The following is a 20,405-nucleotide window of genomic DNA, read 5'->3' as shown; positions in this document are numbered from 1 at the left end:
ATGTAATCATATACTAACAAATTTCAACTAAAATAATAATAAATTCGTATGGATTTGGAAGAAAATCAAAAGATACCTAGAAAACAAAGAAAAATACAAATGTCACCATTTTTAACCAAAAAATTAACTTTGGGGATGCGAGAATATATATTCAAGAATATAACAAAAAAAATCCAAAATTTAAAAAATATATATATAAACTAACTTGTCCAAGTAAACCTATTGAAATATTATTACCTTATAAATGTTCCCATCTGGAAGAACTAACTAAAATAAAAGCCTGTCACCTTGTGTTGGCTTTACCTTCAAACCAATGCATTGTTTATAATCATAACCAATGTCCATGTTCAAACCATTCGACAAATTGAAAACACTTATCATCAAGTTTGATGGAATGGAAAATATCAAAGAGATGGTAGTAAATTTCATATTTCACCTCAAAAGGGAACATGGTTTCTCCTCCTGCTTCTATAGTTGATAGGTATAGTAAGAACGAAGCAATCTGCGCAATTAAGCATAAGACAACCAGTAAGATGCATTTAGAATTAGCATATTATTGTCAAAAGAAAAGTAAAGAGTATGAAGAAAGGTATACCCTTTGGCTATGAACATTTCCATATTCAAATGGGTCGAAGGCATCATTATGAGTATCATATTTCTAAAGAACCTCATACCTCATAATATTGAATGCCCGCACTACAGCCAAAATGGCGTCACCGTGTTACTTATACATGAATAAAATAGTTATCCTGTCATAGAAGGTTCTCAGACAGATTCAAAAGAAAAGAACATACTTCTCCATTGCTAGATGGTATCATTGTAACCTTAGCAATTTTCTTTCGATGAAGATTAAGATACCAGATTTGTCTTCTGATGCAGAGATGAATGCACTTGAACTGCTGACAGTTGAAAGTTAACACTCAACTTAACTGTGGTAAGGTAAAACTATCATGCACCATTATCTTTTCATTTTTTTTACAGCATACAATGTAAGGCCTAAAATTATATAACAAAGAGTACATTGTGCTAGTGCCTTTTGTGCTTTCAACAGTTTCTCCTTTCCTCAATACCGATTTGGATGGTTCCAATTTAGGCTTTGCCACTTCAATTATTTTTTCACCTACATCTGCATTTGTGAAATTCAGAAAGTAAACTATCCTTGGTCTCCAATTCAAAATCTGAACAAAAAAAAAACTCTTCATTCTAGGACCGAAAATGCAATATGAAACTAAAAAAATAACAGATCCAAAAACACTTAAATTAAATGAACCAAAAACTCTAACATACCTACCCCAAAAGGATTTTGAATCATACAGACCCAGTAGACGATAAAGTCGTCATCATCAATAGTAACCCTAACCAATCTCCATCCCAATACATCGTTCAACTCCAAATAAAAAAATCTCAATTAGTTGGTAAAAATACGGCACAGATGTATCTAGAATTACGATTTTTAGAAGCAGTTAGAAATTTAAATGGAGTATCCGGTGATTACGCTCATCAGCAGCTGAGTCAGAACCAAAAGCTCCTCGCGTGGCACCTCCATTTGGACACCAGAAACAAAATAAAAAAAAAACTAAGAGGGAGAGAGAGAGAGAGAGAGAGAGAGAGAGAGAGAGAGAGAGAGAGAGAGAGAGAGAGAGAGAGAGAGGTCATACTCACCGCCTCAGAGGAAAAAGTCCATTCCCGTTGAGCCCTCCTCAGCTCGATTATAGTCCATCTCGCATCTTTGACTCCTCATCACCTTCTTCCTCTGCTCATTCTATCGCTGCTGTGTTTGGTAGGGAAAGTCCCTCAGAGTGAGAAGTCACATCCCGTCGAGCCGTCATGGGTCCCATTATAGTCCATCTCGCATCTTTGACTCCTCATCACCTTCTTCCTCTGCTCATTCTATCGCTGCTGTGTTTGGTAGGGAAAGTCCCTCAGAGTGAGAAGTCACATCCCGTCGAGCCGTCATGGGTCCCATTATAGTCCATCTCGCCTCTTTGAGTCTTCATCGCCCTCTTCCTCTGCTCATTGCGCCACTGTTGTGTTTGGGAGGGATAGAGAGATCTTTGAGACGTTACGGTTTCAAAGAGAGAGAGATTATACGGAATAGCAAGAGAACCCAACCGTTATCCTTTATTTTTTATTCCAAAAACTCAGGAGAAGACACGTACACATTTTTGCTTCCAAAGAGATGAGGGATCAACATATGGCTTAAAAGGCCATGTACATTATACTATTAGAATATATCTCTTCAAAATTATTATTTATTACAAGCGACTACCGACGACGTATGGATCAGATAATTAATGATAGCATGATGGTCGGTAAACTTTGGTATCATTAATGAATAAATAGTCAATTTTTTCTTTTAGGGGGTCATTTTTATCGACGACCAAACCATCGGTAAACTTTGGCGACAATCGGCGAGAATAACATTGTCAATAGCTCCACCTATATTTACAGATGATTTGGTCATAGGTAACGATTGAATAATTAAATTTAAAAAGTAATCCCATAAATAATTCATTGACCCTTTAGCCGTAATTAATGAATTTAATTTAATTTATTATTTTATAAAATTTAAATTACTTTCCCACGACATCATTATCAATAGAAGTTAAATAATTAAATTTTAAAATTAATATCAAATACAAATTACCAAGGCCAAGTAATAGGAATTTAATTTAATTTTTATTTTTAAAAAATATAAACTACTTTATTGATAGCCTGGCCATCAACAACAATAAAATCATTTGAAATTAAATTTCACACTTACTTAACTAACCAACGCCCAAATTAACCATCAATCAAATATGTTTTCCTTTTTAATGTTGTCGATAAACACATTTATCGCCTAGACGCCTCTCCTTCCCTTCTCTTCGACCATTTTTAAAAGCTTCATTCTCTTTAAACCCCTATCTTCCTTTCTTTCTCTAGTTGTGATTATCAACTGTTGATTTCTCTCTAGTTGGAATTTTATTCGAGATTTTGAAACTGTCACTGTATTCGTGTTGAGTAGTCCTTCGATTTAATCAGTTTTTTTTATTAGTTAACTTTTTCTGATCATTTTTATTGTTTTGAGTTTGGTTTCTAAGAATGTTTCTCTATGGTTGTAGATTTTTAGAGAGTTGGTGGTGTTGGTATTGTTGTTGTTCTTGGTATTGTGTTCATCCGGTTGTGTAAAAGAGTTCCGTAGATTTTATTGTCTGTAGCTCGGTATTATTAAAATTTGTTGCTTTTAACCTTATTAAATCATGTTTGAAATGGATATTAATAAATTAATATGAGTAAAATTAATTTATAGTTAAAAATATTTAATTTGCAAATAGTTGCATATATATTTAGGATAGAGACCGTCACAAAAAGAATTATGATATATAGAGACTTAAATCCATAAAATTAAGTTGTATGATTAAATAAGTGAAATAATTTTATAAAATGTAGAGATCTTTTTTGTTTGTTTATTGTATAGATTGTTTGTGTTTGCTTTATTTTTTATGTGAGTAACAAAATAATTAAAACAGTTAAAATTAACTAATTAATTTTTATAATTTCGAATTTTGTAGACTTTTTTACCAACGATGCGGGCATTGTTAATAATATTTACTTTTATTGATGGTATGGAATGTCGATAAAAATAGTCAAATTGTACTAATCGAGTTTAAACCATGTATTTTTATCGACAACCAGACTATCGGTATATTTGCATCGATTTTCTTGTAGAGTAAACTTAGTATAGATTTCCATAAAGTATTCTAATGATATATAAATTTTAAAATAAAGTATATAGAGAGTATGAACATTGCGGTGGTTTTTTTATTATTAACGGCGGTTTTAAACCGCCACAAAATCAAATATCGGAGGTTGAGTAAACCACCCTGGATAGTGACGGTTTTTAGCAACGGCTGGTATAACCGCCGCTAAATCTAATGAGTTGTGGCGGTCAGGAACCGCCACAATTCAGCATGCATTTTTTTTAAAAGAATAGCAAAGGTTTATAACCCCCGCAATCTTCACTATTATATTACTAAAATTATTTCTCCACACATCTATCTAATTATTCCAGTCCCCATAAATTACTGCATAATAAATTAGTAGAGAATAATATTATAAAATTGATCATTATCTTATTAGAATCATAAGTGAAAATGTCTCACGAATAACAATGGAAGGAAAACCAAACATAATAAAAGAATACCAAGAAAGTGCAATAAAACATAATTGACTACAAGAATTCAATAAAATATAAATAATAAATAAATAAAAAATAGAACAAAAAAGCCACACTCACTTTAGCCACAGCCTTTTCAAGCCAAAGCCTTCCACATGATTCCTAATACTTATCAGGCGTTTGCCAAGCTATGACATGTTTTTGAAGATTAACACTACATACAGTCTGCATCTCACTCAAGCAATGAAGACTCCCCTGAACTTCTTCATTCTTGAAATGCCGCTGGATGGTTTCCATTATATGATCATCATGTGAGCGCAACTTGGAATAAAATTTGCAGACAACCATGCTATAAATTAATATCAATAAATTGTACAACTTGGATTAAAAATCTAAAGAAATAATAAAACTTATAACAAGAGTAACAAATAAATTCAGATTAATGGCTCATGCTAATGTAGTATATCTAACACTACCATCAATTTCACAAATTTCAAAGCCTTTCTCACTTAAATAGTAATCCAATATGTCTAACACTTTGGTCCACTGATTTAATATCAAAACCTGAAAGCAATTGGCAAACACAAATAACCATAACAGCTTGGAGAAAATAAAATAATGTATTGAGAAATAATCACATAATTGGTGAATATACTCTGTGTTTCCTTGGAAATAACCTTTCCAACTGCCGTTCAAGCAAAAGAAATTTTCCGTATTGTTCAACTATCTCATTTACAGGAGGATAAATCCCTAAGAAAGCAAAACACAGTTTAGTTGAGAACCATAAAGCACCAAACCAATAGAACCTCTAATAGCATGGTACTTACATGAACCATCAAAGGCAGACTCATGATGGAAACAAAAAGTTACACTAAAAAAACACAGATATCTCTATCATGGAAATATTCAGAGTCAGTAGCACACATAATGGTTCCAAGAACACCAATGATAGCCGGATCACCTCTTTCTAAAGCAAATTGCACTTGTGCTTCATGAGAGTCCCTTGGTGCAATTGACATTGTAACAACATTTTTCTTAAACAGGTATTCCTTCCAACTAGCAACATACCACCACCAATAACCATCAAATGAGATAGGATATAACACCTACTGCACCTATAGTATAGGAGTTCAAAATTTTGCATGGAAGAATCATTTAGAAGTAGAAGGAATCAAGATAAAAGCTTATAATTAATTATTGAGTGAAAACTTAGAATTCCTTCATTCTAACATGATGCAGATGAAAAATGCAAGAATAAAATAGAACAAGGAATGTCAACTCGCCCCACAACCAGTATTTAAAGCAGTTGTAACCATGTCATTGTCCAGTGGAATAACAGATGCTAGTTCAACCATTATAAGCATCATCTCCTTGGGGAAACTGTGTGCCTCCACCAAGAAACCTGAAAACATTTCCTTCATATTGTATCCAGTTTTACACAGCCTTCTCCACTGTCAAGCTCTTGTAAGGGGCATTTGCATAGGGAATATAATTACGGCTCTTGGGCCATAGAAATGCCTCATGCTTAATAGAGATTATAAAAAAAGTATTTAGCACCCAAAATCTCATATAAAAAAAGGACTTCATCATCTTCATCTAACTCTTCAAAATTAACATTCAAATCAACTGACAAATTCAATATATATATTCTATTGATATAAAATATGGAGAAAAAAATTACTCCTCAAATCACCTTTGATTGCTTTAAGTTGTTAATTGAAATGTAACTTTCGGTGTTCAATCAATTGACAAATCCAAGAATCCAAATTAAAAGGTGAATAAGAAAACGAAACCCGAGTAAAGAAATAAAATGAAGAAGGAGAAGAACCTGAGATGGTGGTGGTGGCAACAGAGGCCGGAGGTGACTGTGGCAAGAAATTCGTGCAGCTGTAGCAAATTTGAACCACGGATAGAGCAGATTTGGAAGAAGAAAGGAAGCAGGGGAGCACTGCTTCGGGGTCAGGACCAGCAGAAGTAGCGCCAATCGAAGCTCATGGAGTAAAGGTTAGGGTTAACAAGATTTAGGGGGCTCATGGAGCAATGGATTTCATAGAAAAATTAGACAAAAATCAATTAGCTAAAATAAAAATTGGACTTGCAACAAACACAATTAGTTAGTATAATTAGACAAATTTCAAGAATTCACCTCGTTATGCTGCTCCAGCAATGAAAAGAATGAAATCAATTACCTAGGAGAAAAAAGAAGACAAAATAAAAAAGCAAATACCCAAACAAACAAAGAAAGGAAAAAAGAGCAGAACCAGTGAGGGACGGTGACGGTGAAAAGCTGACGACGACATAGATAGAAGCAGGACGCTCATGCAACTACAGCAGATTCGAATAACGCACACGTAGAATATGATGGCAAGCAAATTCATAGGAAGCGATGAAACAGAGGAGCTTGGCATCGGCAGAAGCACGACCGATAAAAGTTTGGGACGAAGGTTGAATTAGATAACGACCAGGGACGATGGCGAGAGAAGTCGAAGAATGAGCAAATATAGAGAGAGTGAAAAATAGAATGAAACAGAAAGAGGGCAAGTTGAGGCCGAACCTTGATGGATTAAAAGAGTCAGGTTAGCAGCGAGTTTGTCAAAATTGCTGCAAATCAAATCATACTGTTGAGTTAAGAAATTAACTAAATTATTTAGTGATGACAAACATTATTTTTGGCAAAATAAATAATTAGTGTTGATTAATTAATAAGTATATGTTGCTAATTATTTACTATATGTTGCAGGCCATAATTAAATTTAAGCAGCCCAAATGGAATGAAAAATAAAACAAGAAGTGATGGTTCAATAAAATAAAACAAAGCCCAAGGAATCAAAGCTGAAGAAATCAAAATGGGCCAAGCATATCACTACCCGATCCAAGCCCGATTTTATTTTAGCAAGTAAATCCCTCTCTTTTGTCTTACCAAAAGCAACGTTCATTTCTAAAGAGTTAGTTAGAAACTCAGAAAATTAAGAAAGAGAGAAAGAGCTTCTTCCCTAAGCTAGTAACCAAAGAAGCAAGAGAGAAGGTTTAAGCTTGAAAGACAGAATGTCAAATCAACAAGTTCAAGCCAAATCAAGCTTAAGAAAAGATCAAAGGTAAATCATTTTATTATACATGCAACTCAATTTCTTCTCTTCTTCCCAACTCTCTGCTCAGTTCGAAATGGGATACAACGAAAAGTTATTTTCTGTTCTTCTCTGTTGTGTATCCACGGTCTCAAATTTGTCTTGGGGACCAAGTTGGTTTTTAAGGGTTCAGATTAAGTTGACCACTAGAAGACTTTTGTGGTTGCTGCTTTATGGCTTTCGGCCAAGATGAAGGAGTCAGAAGCAAAGTTTCTACTCTAAGGTTTAATGAGAAAAAGTGAATCTGTGGGTTGGTAAAGCTCAAGGCTCAAGGTGTTGACCTTGGAAGAAGAACCCAGCAACATGCAAGGAGTTAAAAGAAGACATTCGGCTCATTTAGAAGCAAGGAGAGATAACCAGAGTATTGAGGTTTTGTTCTGAGAAGTGTTCTTTGAAAAAGTTCAACTAACTGGACAGTGTAACCTAATCAAAGGTGTATTTCGCCAGTATAAAGAACTGAATCAGAGGCTTGCTAATCTGATTTTTGCATAGCACAGAGGCTGTTGATAAAGTCAATCTCCTTCATGTTTTACAAATTATGATGTACTTTTTTATGTTTATATTTCTTTAATTTCTTGTGAGAAAAGGCATTGTGAGAAAGCTCAAGTAAAAGCCATGAGTGGAAAAAGGTTGAGTGATACACTTGAGAGAAAAGCCTAGAGTTATTTTCTGATTTCTTTAGGTTGGTTAAGTGTCTTGTATCTTGTACCTATTAGGTATCCCTTTCTTAGTTGGGTTAGCACTAAGAGTGAATAGTTAGGTGTTAGCATAGTCAATGTCAAGTTAGGTTAGAACTTGAGTGTGAAATTGGTATACGTAATACTTTTAACTATAGTGAAAATTCCTCCATTGTTGTGGAGGAGACTGGACGTAGGTTTTATAGCACAAGGCAACCGAACCAGGATATATACTGGTGTTAGCTTTTCTCTTCTCTACTATGCTCTGTTTTCTGATATTCATGTGACAAAAATAAATTGTTTCATAAATTTCCGCTGCTAAATACAAATAGAATCAAAATTGAAAGTTTTGATTTAAAAAGGTTATAACAGCAACATAAAAGGAAGGCATAGATTCAAACCTCCCTTCTCTAAGCCTACCACAACCTTCAATTGGTATCAGGAGCTAAGGTCTCAAGAATAAAGCTTAACCGCTTGGAGCAAAGATCCAATGGCGAACAACTTGGGCACAACCACAGTTGCCTACATCCTCACTGAAGGCCAGTCAAACAACCGGCCACCTTTTTTCAACGGGAAGAACTATTCCTACTGGAAAGAAAGTATAAGAATCTTCATCTAATTCATTGACTACAACATATGGAAGATTGTTGTGAGCGGTCCCAAAATCCCAACAAAAATAAATGCTGATAGAGTGGTCACTCCAAAAGAAGAAGCTGAATGGAATAAAGATGATAAAAAGAAGATAGAGCTGAATGCTAAAGCAATCAACCTTCTTCACTGTGCTATCAACTTTGAAGAGTACCGGAAGGTGTCTAGATGCAAGACAGCCAAAGAAATCTGAAAAAACTCCAGGTTACACACGAAGGCACTAAACAAGTCAAAGAAACGAGGATTGATATGCTGCGAAAAGAGTACGAGATGTTTAGCATGAAGGATGGAGAAAGCATTGATGAAGCGTTTGAGAGATTCTCAATCATAATCAACAACCATGATGCTATGGGTACAAACTATGCAGAACAAACCTTGGTGAGAAAACTCCTTAGAAGCCTCACAAAAGAATGGGAAAATACTGCCACTATCCTAACCGAGAGCAACAACATAAGTCCCATAACCTATGACGAGCTGAGAGGAAAACTCCTTGCCTATGAAGCCATACACACAAACACAGACTCAAAGAAAAAGGGAATAGCCCTCAAGTCACAGATAGAACCGAAAGAGAGTGAGTCTAGTAATGGTATTTCAAATGATGAGCTTTTGTTTTTTGCTAGGAGATTTAGAAGGATGATGAAGAACAAGGGCAAATACAAGGGTTCAAGTTCAAAGGAGCACAAGTTCGACTTGAGCAAGGTGACGTGCCATCACTGCAAGGAGGCTGGACACTTCAAGCTAAACTGTCCAAAGCTCAAAAAGGAGGACAAAGGAAAGAAGGAAAGGAAGAGACTACTCATGGCAGCTTGGGAGGATCTTGAGAATGACTCAAATGAAGAAGAAGAATCTGAAGGAGATGACAAAGACTGCTTCATGGCTGGAAACAACAATCTTGATGAGGTAAATTATTATGAGTTGACCATTGAGGACTTGCATGCTATTGTTGATGATCTCACTTTAAACACCTCAAAAATGCTTGACAAATACAATGAATGCAGATCTAAAAGAGATGTGTTAAGAGCTGAAAATGATTTTTTAAAAGAAAAAGTGAAGAAAACTGAATGTGCTTTGGACATCATTGAAGAAAACATATTACTAAAATCTGAACTTGAAAAATTAAAAGGAAAGCACATTGTGGATCCTTCTCATGAGTTAATTGATGAAAATGAAAGATTAAATGATATGATTAAAAGGCTGAATGGTGACTTAGCAAAATTTGCTCAAGGTTCTAGTAACTTGGACAAATTACTTGCAAGTCAAAGACCATTGTTTGAAAAATTTGGTTTAGGCTACATAGCCAAGGAAGATGCAGTTTCCAATATTTCCTCTATAAAGTTTGTGGCTTCTTCATCAAATACCAAATCCATACCAAACAAATCGGGTATTGGATATGTTTCAACTTTTGAAGAAAAATTTGATGAAGTATACACAAGTGAAACTAAGCCTTCACCAAGAACTGATCCGAGTTCAAACCGGCCAGGTTTAGGTTACATTTCAAAAAATGAGACTGCTTTCAAGAAACCATACTTCTACAACAAAACCTCATTTTCGAAAAATCCAAAGAGTTTCAAAAATTTTGGTGAAAATATGTTTGCAAAGAGGAATAATTATAACAAAAATCAGTTTGTCAAAAGAAATGCATCCCCTCCAAAAACCAGAAAATTTAAACCATTTAATTATTTCAAGCAATATAACTCACCTCAATTTTAGCAAAACACATCAGAAAATCATTGTGTTAATTGCAAGAAATTTGGTCACTCATATGCACGCTGCTTCATTGAAAAGAGAGTTGTAGGAAACATAGTTTACAATGTGGTTTGTGATTTCAATGCACTTGAGCAACCAAGATGGATTAACTTCAAAGGATCCAAATTAATTTGGATACCTAAGGCTACTTGAAACTCATCATACAGATTTGCCTAGCATCCAAGAACAAAAAGGACATGTGGTACATGGATAGTGGATGTTCAAGGCACATGACTGGAAGGTCAACCTACTTCATCAAACTAAATAAGTATGATGGAGGTTTTGTGACCTTTGGAGATGATGGTAAAGGTAAAATTATTGCTGTTGGAAAAGCAGGTAATGAGCAATCTACTTTCATTGATCATGTACTTTTGGTATGTGGTTTGAAGCACAATCTTTTGAGTATAAGTCAGCTGTGTGATTTAGGATACTTAGTGACTTTCAAAAGATTTGAATGTTGTGTTGTTAATGAAAAGACAAATGAAGTGATGTTTGTTGCCAAGCGTTTTAATAATATGTATGGACTTACTCTTGATGAACTAAAAAATCAAAATGTAGCTTGTCTTCACTCTAAAGAATCTGAAAAGTGGTTATGGCACAAGAGATTGAGCCATGCAAGTATGTTTCAAATAAACAAACTTGTAAAAAAAGAATTAGTAAGAGGCCTTCCTTTGATAAAGTTTGACAAAGACATCATATGTGATGCTTGCCAAATGGGAAAACAAACAAAAAGTTCTTTTAAACCTAAGGAAGACATCTCTACTAAAAGACCACTTGAGTTGCTACATATTGATTTATTTGGTCCAACAAGAACTCAAAGCCTAGGTGGTAAATATTATGGTTTAGTGATTGTGGATGACTATACTAGGTTTGGTTAGATTTTATTTCTTGCACACAAAAATGAAGCCTTTTTGGCCTTTGAACCTTTTTGCAAGAAAATTCAAAATGAAAAGGATTTAAAAATCTCTTCTATAAGAAGTGATCATGGAACTGAATTTGAAAACAATTTATTTGAATCCTTTTGTGAAGAATTTGGAATATCTCACAACTTCTCTTGTCCAAGGACACCACAATAAAATAGTGTTGTAAAGAAGAAATAGAAGCATACAAGAGATGACAAGAGCTATGCTTTGTGAGAGTAATATTCCAAAATTCCTTTGGGCTAAAGCAGTTAACACGGCTTGCCACATTTTGAATAGAACAATCATAAGGAAATTTTTGAAGAAAACTCCTTATGAACTTTGGAAAGGCTACCCACCAAACTTAGACTACTTATACATCTTTGGATGCAAATGTTTTGTTTTAAATAATAAGGATAATTTGGGTAAATTTGATCCAAATGCGTATGAGTGTTTGTTTGTAGGATATTCCACAACTAGTAAAGCATATAGGGTTTATCATTAAGATGCTAGAATTATTGAAGAGTCCATACATGTTACATTTTGTGATACTAACTTGGTGCAAAGTATTTTAGAAGATTGTGATGTAGAGAATCAAGTTCAAAAGGACAATGAAACTGCTCTGAATAAAGAAAATGGAAATTCTGGACTAGCTGAACCAGATCCTGCAGCTGCTAAAAATTCGAGAGACAATTCCATTTTGTCTCATGAATCTGAAAGAAATCCTGAAGCCAACAGTACCCAAAATTTTTTGGTGACTGAATCTGCCTCCAAGTCCACCAGACCTCGTGAATGGAGATTCTTGAAGAATTATCCTAAGGAATTTGTCATTAGGGACGTCTCTCATGGAGTGCAAACTCGGTCTTCCACTAGAAAGGCAAATGAAGGATCAAACATTGCCCTTCTTTCACAAATAGAGCCTCAAAATGTTAAGGAAGCCCTTATTGACCCTTCTTGGGTTAAAACAATGGAGAATGAGCTTCTTGAGTTTGAGAAGAACCAAGTGTGGACTTTGGTTCCAAGGCCAAGTGGAAAGAAAGTGACCGGCACCAAGTGGATATTTCGGAACAAGTTAGGAGAAGATGGCAGCATTGTAAGAAACAAGGCAAGGCTTGTGGCACAAGGATATGACCAAGAAGAAGGAATAGACTTTGATGAATCCTTTGCCCCTGTTGCTCGAATAGAAGCCATAAGACTTCTCTTAGCCTATGCTGCATTTTGTGGTTTTAAATTATATCAAATGGATGTGAAATGTGCATTTTTGAATGGTGTGATAGATAGAGAAATGTATGTGGAGCAGCCACCTGATTTTGAAAATAAAGAGCATTCTGGTCATATTTTCAAATTATCAAAAGCTCTCTATGGTTTAAAACAAGCTCCTAGAGCTTGGTATGAGAGACTTAGCTCTTTTCTTTTGAAAAATGGTTTTCAAAGAGGCACCACAGACACAACTCTATTTATCAAGAATTCTAATAATTCTTTTATTCTAGTCCAAATATATGTTGATGACATTATTTTTGGATCAGCCAATGAATCCCTTTGTTCTGAATTTAGAAAACTCATGACAAGTGAATTTGACATGAGTATGATGGGTGAACTTAATTTTTTTCTTGGGTTGCAAATTAAACAAACTGAAAATAGTATTTTCATTCATCAAGAGAAGTATGCCAAGGAATTAGTTAAGAAATTTGGTATGGAAAATGCCAAACCCATGGGAACTCCCATGCACCCTAATTTTAAATTAGATAAGGGAGAAACTGAGAAAGATGTATATGAGACTAGGTATAGAGGAATGATTGGTTCTCTTATGTACTTAACTTCCTCTAGACCTGACATTATGCAAAGTGTTGGATTGTGTTCAAGGTTCCAATCCAAACCTAAAGAGTCACATCTTTCAGCAGTTAAAAGGATCATTAGATATGTTCATGGCACATCCAATTTTGGTCTTTGGTATCCTAAGATTGATAATTTTTCTGCAGTTGGTTATTGTGATGCAGATTTTGCTGGTGAAAAAGAGTTGATAGAAGGAGCACTTCAGGCCTATATTATTTCCTTGGAAAGTCCTTAAATGTTTGGTCAAGCAAAAAGCAACCAACAGTAGCCTTATCCACTGCAGAGGATGAGTATATAGCTGCTTCATCTTGTTGTTCTCAGCTTTTATGGTTAAAAACTCAGCTTGCCGATTACAAATTAAATCCTGAAAATATCCCCTTACTGTGTGATAACATGAGTGCCATTAATATTTCTAAAAACCCAGTTTTGCACTCTAGACCCAAGCATATTGAAGTGAAATTTCACTCAATAAGAGAACATGTTCAAAAAGGGGATATTAGCATTCAATTTGTTAAATCGGAAGAGCAATTGGCAGACATTTTCACTAAACCCCTGCCTGAGGACAAATTCTGCATGTTTAGAACTAGTCTTGGAATTTTGAGCTATGATTCATTGTTTGAAAATTTCTAATATGTTTGCTGGAGCTTTTTGTCTCATAAACAGGTTTGAGACAATTCTGGGCAGAAGAAGAATGTTCCCCTTAATCAGCGTGATTTGGGCTTACTTCAAGTGAAAAATGATTTGGGCCAACCTCAAAAATCAGATTTAGAGTGGTCCAATGTGTTTCCTAAAAACCAACCACCTCTGGGCCCAAATATGAATGTTATATTTTTGTTTGGTTGTTAACTTTTGTTGGGCTGTGTATTTAATTTTTTTGAAAGGATTTTCATTCTATGTTTTTCTGGTCCGAAAAGCTTTTCAATTTGATTTAATTTTTAAGTTTTTCAAAATTTAAAATTAATTTTCTGTTTTATTTTTAAATCAAATAAAATCTTTCTTTAATGAGGTCATGTCTTTTCAAAGTCAAAGCAGTGGTGATGCAGTTGCATGGTGTGAGAAACTTTCTTTTGGGTACGGTTACCAACACTCCCTCTCTTCCCTCCATAACTTCTCCTTAAACCCTTCGGTTTCTTCCCACTCACTCTACTGCTTCTCTTCCCTCAAAAGCCTAAATCTAACCAAATGGGGAAAAAAGTTATTGCTAAAAGAGCACCGCGTGAAAAGATCCATAAGCTTCCATGATATCCTAGACCATCAACTCGCTCTCAAGACCCTACTTTCACTCCCTCACCTTCTCCTCCTACCTCTCCTCCTCGCACTGCTCCCATGGCACGGACCAAGACCGCGCCACGATTCCCAGCCCCTGCCAAGCCGACGCCACCACCTAAGGCAATGCCATCCAAACCAAGCTCCTTGAAACCTAGTTCATCCAAGGGTAAGCATCCTGCTGTTGAAGAACCAGTTCCTGAGACAACAAAACCTAAGCCAAGGTCTGTTCCACTACGCTCACAAATAGTGAAACAGTAAAAGGGACCAACTCGATCTGAGAGGGTGGTCTTAGATGATGAAGACGATGAATTTGTCCCAGAGGAATCTCCTGCTCCTTCCACCGAGGGTACTTTCATCTCCACTGGGAAGAAATCAGCTCTGCTGAATGTGGTTAAGGATGTTTTCCAGGAGTTTGTCTCCCAATCCAATCATATGTTTGTCATGAGCAAGGAACAAAGGAAGCTAGCTAGCAAGCATGAGAATTTCCTAAGGAAATCAAGGGATAGAGTGGCTGTGTTCATGAACTTCATTGATAACCTTCAAAAGGATGAAGACCCTGCCACTGATGTTGAAGAGGAAGTTGATTCGGAGGGGAATGGTTCTGATGCCTAGGATTTGTCTTATGAAAACTGTTGCTGCTGCTCTCTTTTTGTCTCATGAATTCTGTTTAGTTTGCTACTATTGAACTGTTTTATCTTGGATGACTGTAATAACTCTAAATACTGCTGCCCTTTTGTTAGTTTAGTTAGAACTTTGGGCTGTGATCTAACATTTTCCTGCAGGGTTTGTATTGATGTTTTTGTTGATCATGCTTATTATCCGCCCTTGATGACAAAAGGGGGAGTAATAGCACTAGGATAATAGGATGATAAACGTGTCCTAGGAATTTTTTTGGCATTTGCTGCAGCTACTAGCATTTTTTTGAGATTTTTGTCTGATTGCTGCATTAAAACTTGATTTCACATGCTGAATCCTTTTGCTACGGATATTAGCTTGATGTTGGGCTGATTATGTGGTGTTGCTTATTTGATATCTCTTAGACAAGATAAATGTGTATAGCCCTTTATTATGCTCTCTTTTAAGTACAACGTAAAACAGGAACAAAGAGGAAAGCATAAATCCAGGGGGAGCTAATCTTGAAAAGGAAAGGGGGAGCAACATAAAAGCAAATGACAAAAATCAAAGGGAGTTTCTAAACCTTACTCAAACTCAGTTCCTTTTGATTATTGTTTAAATCATGTTTGTCATCAAGGGGGAGATTGTTGAGTTAAGAAATTAACTAAATTAATTAGTGATGACAAACATTATTTTTGGCAAAATAAATAATTAGTGTTGATTAATTAATAAGTATATGTTGCTAATTATTTACTATATGTTGCAGGTTATAATTAAATTTAAGCAGCCCAAATGGAATGGAAAATAAAACAAGAAGTAATGGGTCAATAAAATAAACAAAGCCGAAGGAATCAAAGCTGAAGAAAGCAAAACGGGCCAAGCATATCACTACCCGATCCAAGCCCGATTTTATTTCAACAAGCAAATCCCTCTCTTTTGCCTTACCAAAAGCAACGTTCACTTCTGAAGAGTTGGTCAGAAACTCAGAAAAGTAAGAAAGAGAGAAAGAGCTTCTTCCCTAAGCTAGTAACCAAAGAAGCAAGAGAGAGAAGGTTTAAGCTTGAAAGACAGAATGTCAAATCAACAAGTTCAAGCCAAATCAAGCTTAAGAAAAGATCAAAGGTAAATCATTTCCTCATACATGCAACTCAGTTTCTTCTCTTCTTCCCAACTCTCTGCTCAGTCCGAAATGGGAAACAAAGGAAAGTTGTTTTCCATTTTTCTCTACTGTGTATCCACGGTCTCAAACTTGTCTTGGGGACCAAGTTGGTTTTCAAGGATTCAGATTAAGTTGACCACTAGAAGACTTTTGTGGTTGCTGCTTTATGGCTTTCGGCCAAGATGAAGGAGTCAGAAGCAAAGTTTCTACTCTAAGGTTTAATAAGAAAAAGTGAATCTGTGGGTTGGTGAAGCTCAAGGCTCAAGGTGTTGACCTTGGAAGAAGAACCCAGCAACATGCAAAGAGTTAAAAGAAGACTTTCTGCTCATTTAGAAGCAAGGAGAGATAACCAGAGTATTGAGGTTTTGTTCTGAGAAGTGTTCTTTGAAAAAGTTCAACTAACTGGACAGTGTAACCTAATCAAAGGTGCATTCCGCCAGTATGAAGAACTGAATCAGAGGCTTGCTAATCTGGTTTTCGCATAGCACAAAGGCTGTTGATGAAGTCAATCTCCTTCATGTTTTACAGATTGTGATTTACTTTTCTATGTTTATCTTTCTGTAATTTCTTGTGAGAAAAGGCATTGTGAGAAAGCTCAAGTAAAAGCCATGAGTGGAAAAAGGCTGAGTGATACACTTGAGAGAAAAGCCTAGAGTTATTTTTTGATTTCTTTAGGTTGGTTAAGTGTCTTGTATCTTGTACCGTTAGGTATCCCTTTCTTAGTTGGGTTAGCACTAAGAGTGAATAGTTAGGTGTTAGCATAGCCAATGTCAAGTTAGGTTAGAACTTGAGTGTGAAATTGGTGTATGTAATACTTTTAACTATAGTGAAAATTCCTCTTTTGTTGTGGAGGAGACTGGACGTAGGTTGCATAGCACAAGGCAACCGAACCAGGATATATACTGGTGTTAGCTTTTCTCTTCTCTGTTGTGTTCTATTTTCTGATATTCATGAGACAAAAATAAATTGTCTCATAAATTTTCACTGCTGAGTACAAACAGAATCAGAATTGAAAGTTTTAATTTAAAAAGGTTATAGCAGCAACTTAAAAGGAAGGCATAGATTCAACCTCCCTTCTCTAAGCCTACCACAACCTTCACATACAACTGCTCTTCTTAAAATTGCAGCCAGAATCGCCGTTAAATTGAAAAATTGTGGCAGCTATCAAAACAGACACTAATAATCTGCCGTTATCTTTTGCTTTTGTTGTAGTGCATCGATCTGAGTTAAGGTAAATATACCTCAAATTATTAATATTATTACTAACGCTTCATAACTTTTTGCAAAATGGTTAAATAAAATTAGTTAACTACTAATTACTATGTATGTATCATTCATAACAATGATAAAATTGCGGGACCAGTAAGTAAGAATGAGGAACAGGTTGAAAGCAGCTTAAATAATCATAAGCGTAAGGAAAATTATATATTTGTTTTTCAAGAGGATGTACTACGATTTGATAGATGCGGTGATTAATAATCTCTTGAATGCATGTTATTCAATTAATTAAAAGCAAATGACTGCGGGCAATACGATATATTTTTCATGGCCAAGATAGAATTTAACGGCTAATCTCTTAATTAAGGATTCAATTGACGTGCTACCAAAATTATATTCTCATCATTTTTTATTGTTCTTACAAATATAGCTATATAATGAATACAAGAAAACATATATGGGAAAAATGAAGCACGTAAATGTTACTTTGTTGTAATGTGATGTTTCCAAATTAGAAGGAACAACATACTCCCAAGGGAAACTTCATTAGTGATGCTGACAGCGTTGGCTTCGCTATCCTTATGAAAAATAGAGGAAAAAAAATAAAATAAAACACAAAGAACAGTATTTTCATTTTTCACCGTCCTAATCATTTACAATACTATAAAATCACTTCTTACAAAAATTTAAGTCGATAGATAAAAACATATATATATATATATATATATATATATATATATATATATATCTGATAATTCTTTCTAAATTTGAATCGTAAATTTTACTTATTTCTTTTCCCTTTTTGAAGTTCATTGAATACTTTTTTCTTTGGTCAACAATAATTGAAATTTAGACCCTTTTTCTATTCGAAAATTATTTATTCCAAAATTGCAAAAAATTTAAAATAATAGATCAAAAGATTAACACTATAAAAAAAACGGTGAGTACCGTCAGATTTATCGTCGTCCTGACGGTATAAATGTCGCCGAAAATAGCTTATTAGCAAATTTTTCATGTCCGACGCTAATTACCAGCGGAATTACCGTTAGTCTTTTTTAATGGTTTGTTGACTTTGTGTTGATGGCGCCATTTCATGTGTTTAGGTGCCAAGGTTACCGTCAGATATCACCAACGGTAAATTCGACGGTAATGTAAAATTTATAAACCCTAAATTTTTTTTGGCATAATTAAGCCACAATTAGGAGACTCTTGTTAACACAATTGTTAGCAGAAATTTAACGTCGCCAGAAATCAAGAAATAATTTTATTAAAATTAAATGGTTTGAATGAAATAAAATGTCGCAAATGTAGAATACAATGAAGTAAAGATAAAGAAAAATGTGTAAATTTCTAAATCCTACAGATCCCAGTAGTCTTCATCGTTGTCGGCGTCGTGGTCCACCTAGTGAGGCGGCGGAGGAGGTGCTATTGTTGGTGCCCCACCAGCAGCGCATCTGTTGTCGCAACCGATCGAGCTGCTCCAACTTCTCCGTCAGGCAAGAGCTGACGACACTGCGTGCAAGAAACTCTCAATACCTCTGCTCAGATTGCTCCACCTATTGATGAAGCTCATGCGTTAGCTTTTGCACCTCCTCCCTCAGCTCGACAACTCCCTGGGGATCAGCAAGGCTGGTGGCAGATGCAGACGCAGAGGAAGCCACTAATGTGGAGCAGAGGCCACTGGCAAAGAACGACCCCAACCCGAAGCGACAATTCTTGTGGCAGTCTCGCACCAAATCCTATTGGGATCCACTACGGAGGTCTCGGAGCCAGATTCATCGGCCTTAATAGGCGGCTGAGTTTGCTGGGTCGCGGCCTCCAACCTCTGCGTGCACTCCTCCTGCGTCACATACGTTAGTATTGATTAGGAAATATTTAAATAATTGACGTTAAACCAAATAAACTTGAAACTTAAGATTAATTTAAACTCACATAATGGGCCATAGACCGCTTGTCAGAAAATCTCTCCTTTTTTTGCTTTCAAAATATCGGTATACTTGAAGGTCGCCATCAGTGTCGCCTCACACTCCAACGACTTAAACTACAAATTAATATATCAACCAACCAATAAAATAAACGAACAAATTAATTAATGATAGACAAATATACGCATGAACCAAAATCTTAATTGTAATTTCGAAAACATTATTCTAATTTTTTCGATTTCACTGAAAATGTAATGAAAATTTTGGCAGAGTCTGCACTAAAAATCGGATTTAGCCAGCTTGAAGGGTTCCATGCATCCAACATTTTTCAGCAATCTTAGAGCATAATCTAACCTATTCTAACATATCCTAACCACCTAAATTCACTAAAACAATGACATTAAACTAATGTTTACTCTACTAACTAATTAGTTAAATTGATAATCAAAAAGGAAAGTAAAAAACTAATTCAATTACTACTAAAACAGTAAACAATGCCAAAATTCTTACAAGTCTGATCTTCATGAAGGTCGCCGGTTCACCCGTATATCTGGACGGATCCACCTCGTTAGGTGGTCCTTCCCCTGACGAACGTCACTCATTATCTGCTGAAATCGCTTGGCGGTGCAGTGGTCATAGGTCTTCCTGATAATGACATTGTATTCTTCATCCCATGTGAATTTCAACTGCACAAAGTGATTCACCAAGATTAGTTAGTCGAAATGAAATACAGTTCCTATACAGTTAAGTTATTCAAACAAAATTGGGTTCTTATCGCCTAGTTCTGAAACCATCACTCTCTCACATCAGTTAGGATCTGCGTGTAGATCGTCCACGGGTGGTCGTACATGGACTTAATGACCTCAGTAATCTCCTGCGTGCACGCATTGGGGTGTAGTGCAAACCTGTTAGAGAAAAAAATCTCACATTAACAAACACCTAAGAAAAACAAATTTAAGATAAACAAACTTGACATAAACAAATTTAATATTAAAAAATTGAATTCGTAATTGCATGCCATCGGCCCAAATTCTCTGTCGAATGACGATCGGTGGTAGAGGAGCATCCTGCTCGGGGACATTGGAGGAATCACCCTTGCGGACTCTGTTGTCACTGCATCTGTAGGGTGCAA

At 35.6% G+C, this 20,405-nt stretch overlaps 1 pseudogene; it reads right to left on the bottom strand.

Annotated features, from left to right (window-relative positions):
* Positions 1-267: 267 nt before the first annotated feature.
* Positions 268-4,507, bottom strand: LOC130981291 (probable prolyl 4-hydroxylase 9; annotated as a pseudogene).
* Between the last annotated feature and the right edge of the window lie 15,898 nt (positions 4,508-20,405).

Source organism: Arachis stenosperma, chromosome 5 (genome assembly GCF_014773155.1).
Source record: "Arachis stenosperma cultivar V10309 chromosome 5, arast.V10309.gnm1.PFL2, whole genome shotgun sequence".
Lineage (NCBI taxonomy): Eukaryota > Viridiplantae > Streptophyta > Magnoliopsida > Fabales > Fabaceae > Arachis > Arachis stenosperma.
The sequence above is the reverse complement of the archived record's forward strand: the minus strand, read 5'-3'. Positions and strand labels throughout refer to the sequence as shown.